This window comes from Medicago truncatula, chromosome 3 (genome assembly GCF_003473485.1).
Source record: "Medicago truncatula cultivar Jemalong A17 chromosome 3, MtrunA17r5.0-ANR, whole genome shotgun sequence".
In the NCBI taxonomy this organism is placed as follows: Eukaryota; Viridiplantae; Streptophyta; class Magnoliopsida; order Fabales; family Fabaceae; genus Medicago; species Medicago truncatula.
Window position 1 is genome coordinate 15,535,689 of NC_053044.1, and position 3,696 is coordinate 15,539,384.

General features: G+C 41.8%; 1 non-coding gene across 1 annotated transcript; it reads right to left on the reverse strand.

Moving 5' to 3' along the window:
• Window positions 1-1,654: 1,654 nt before the first annotated feature.
• LOC120579817 (small nucleolar RNA R71) lies at window positions 1,655-1,760 on the reverse strand. Its single transcript, XR_005645560.1, has one exon. It is a non-coding gene; the product is annotated as a small nucleolar RNA R71 (small nucleolar RNA).
• Window positions 1,761-3,696: the final 1,936 nt, after the last annotated feature.

Sequence of the window (3,696 nt, forward strand, 5' to 3'; positions counted from 1 at the left end):
CAGAAGCAGTTTGATTGCTTCTGATGAAATGATCAGAGTCAGATTGCAGCGGAAAAGAACAGAGCAGAGAAAAGAAAGACAAAGACACAAGCAGTTATCCTGGTTCCTTCCACAACACGGAAGTAGTCCAGTCCCCCTTGCACTTCCAAGGAGATTTCACTATAATCACAAAGATTACAACTGCTCAATACTTTCTAAGTATGAGACTTCACAAAAATGCTCAAGCACACACGCAAGAGTCTTCCAATGCTCAAGCACTAAGCAAGAGACTTCTAATGCTCAAGCACGCAGGCAAGAGACTTCTAATCAAACAAAAATACAGAGAATTGAGTTTGAATTGAACACTTGATATACAATCAGTGGTGTTCACAATACAATACAGAAAAGACTCTAGACTTTGAATTTCTAAGATGTATCAAATCAGTGCAGAAATTCAGTGTGCTTTGTAGAATCAAATTGACAGAGTTTTGGCGCTTTTGAACTTATGTATCTCTATCTACAATCTTCAAGTCTTCACTCCTTTATATAGAGGCGTGAAAGAGACGTTGAGATAATCAGCACGTCTAAAGAGTCGTTTGAAATCCTTTGATTATCCACCAGTGATCCTTTGCCTGATTTGGGTGTAGTCCTTTGAAGAATAAACTTCAAATTCATTCCCATCTTGAGTGTACAAATTCTGCAGGCATGGCTGTTGTTTTGTCTTGTAGCGTAGACAGAAAACAGAGTAGTGGAGGTAGTGGTTGTACACTTGTACTTTGTCAACTCTATTAATGAGAGACAAGTGCTTAGTGCTATCCATATATCCGTTGATACCTCCCTTTCAATTCTTCGTTCTTCTTTGATAAGACTGAATTGAGAATCAGCTACTTTGAATCTCCAGTTTGATTAAAGGATCAAACGTAGCTTCTGGTGAAGATATTGCTTCTGATAAAAACTTTTGCTTCTGATGACTTTCTGCTTCTGATGACGTCATCTCTTCAGGAGCACTTCAGCTTCAGGAGCAGTTTTCTTCAGATGCTCAGAATTTCTTTTTCTTTCCATTGTTCTTCCAAGACCTATTGAAATAACTTGAGTAGCCTTTGGTCCTGTACACTTGAACAATTATTAGTAATAACCAATTGACAATTTTTAATACCTTGTTATCATCAAAACTTAATAAGGTTCATTGTGAAACACATTTTGTTCCAACACAATCTAGAGCAACCAATCGACGAAATCGAACGTTTTTTACATATTAGACGCCAAGTTGAACGAATTCATGCTGAAATGGAACTAGCTCATAACGCGAACCGTCCTCTTAAGGACTTTGCCGTCCCATCCCAGGACGAGCCTCACTCGAGTATTGTTAACCCGACGATTCAGGCTAACAACTTTGAGTTGAAACCTTCTCTGCTGCAAATCGTGCAACAAAACCAGTTTTCCGGTAATTCTACGGAAGACCCGAATTTGCACCTATCCGTGTTCGTTCAATTCGCTGATACGCTTAAGTGCAATGGCGTCGCTCCCGAAGCCATTCGCCTGCGTTTATTCCCTTTCTCCCTCAGAGACAGAGCTAGAGCTTGGCTGCAGTCTCTGCCGTCAAATTCCATTACGACATGGAATGAATTGAAAAAGGCGTTCCTAGCAAGATATTTCCCTCCTAGTAAAACTGCCCAGCTTAGGAACCAAATTACCTGCTTTAGGCAGACAGACGGCGAGTCACTTTTTGATGCGTGGGAGAGGTACAAAGAATTAATGAGAGCTTGTTCCCACCATGGATTAGAACAACGGCTGATTATTCACACGTTTTATAATGGCGTTCTCTATAATACGAGGATGACCATTGATGCCGCAGCTGGCGGAGCCCTAATGGACAAGCCTTTCAAGGAGGCATACGAGCTTATTGAGAATATGGCGCAGAACCATTATCAATGAGGGAGCGAACGCACTCCTGTAGAGAAATCTCAATCCAAGGGAGGTATGCATGAAGTCAGCAACCTTGACCATATGAACGCCAAAGTGGATGCGTTGTTCCATAAGTTGGATAACCTGAAAATCGCTCCACCAGCTACTGTTGCTGCCGTAACTCCCAATTGTGAAATATGCGGAACCCCAGGACATGTTGCTGTCGAGTGTCTGTTGTTAGCAGAAACTGATCAAGTGAATTATGCGCAAGGAAACCCGTACGCTAACACGTACAATCCAGGATTGAGAAACCACCCAAATTTCTCTTACAAAAATAACAATCCTACCTTTGCGCCAAGTCCTGCACCTGCAGCACCCCCCAGTTTCCAAGGACAAAGAGGAGCCCCTGTTGCTCCAAAAAAGTCTAACCTGGAGCTCATGATTGAAACTTTGTTTTAACTCAAACTCAGCAAAACAAGGAGTTTATGAATCAAAACGTTCATACGAATGAATTGATTAAGCAGTTGGCGCACAAAGTTGACTCCATGGCCACTCATAATAAAATGCTTGAGACGCAGATATCCCAAGTAGCCCAACAACAAGCAGCAACAGCTACCCCAGCCGGAACATTTCCGGGCCAACCGCAACCAAATCCTAAGGGACATGTTAATGCAATAACACTACGTAGTGGAACATAATTAGACAACAGTCCTGCTGCTGTGAGAGTTAGGAGCCGAGACGAAAGAAAGGCTAAAGACCCTGTGAGTGAGACAGTTGACGTTGGAGAGATATCTAAGTCTCAGGAGGTAACAGAAAAAGAAAAAGAAAAACCTTATGTACCTCCTCCACCTTATAAACCTTCAATCCCTTACCCTCAAAGACTCGCGAAGTCTAAAACTGAGGGCCAATTTAAGAAGTTTGTAGAACTTCTAAAATCTCTTCATCTCAGTATTCCATTTTCGGAGGCGATTACTCAAATGCCTTCGTATGCCAAATTTTTAAAGGAAATTCTGACTAACAAAAGGAAGATTGATGATAATGAGACCATAGCACTTACTGAGGAGTGCAGCGCTATTATTCAGAATAAGATGCCACCCAAGTTAAAAGATCGAGGGAGTTTTTAAATTCCTTGCGTTATAGGCAGCCACATCATTGATAAAGCCTTGTGTGATTTAGGAGCTAGTGTGAGCCTGATACCATTATCCATTTGTAAAAAGCTAAACCTAGGAGAGTTGAAACCAACTAGAATGTCTCTGCAATTAGCTGACCGTTCGATTAAACATCCAGTCGGGATTATTGAAGATGTCCTTCTTAGAATCGGTCAACTATACATCCCCACTGACTTTGTAGTCATGGACATTAGTGAAGACTCTCTTACTCCTATCCTCTTAGGAAGACCTTTTCTGGCTACCGCAGGTGCCATCATTGATGTAAAGAAAGGAAAACTCACATTTGAGGTTGGCGATGAGAAGATTGAGTTCATTTTATCTCAATTCATGAAAAGCCCCTCCATAAACGATACATGCTGTTTTGTTGACATAATAGATGCATGTATCAAGGAGTTTTCAACTGAAGCTGAACCATCTGAGGAAATAATTGAAGATCCGATAGAGGAAGTAAAAGAGATGGAAGAAGTCAGTGATGAGGAGGCCGAAATTTCTCGCATTCGTGAATGCCTCGACCAAACCACTGACCCATCTCCCGAGCCAGATCACCCCAAGATCGAGCTAAAGGAACTTCCTAAGAACCTCAGGTATGAGTTCCTAGATATAGAGCGTAATCGCCCCGTGATAGTTAGCGCAGAGTTAGGGA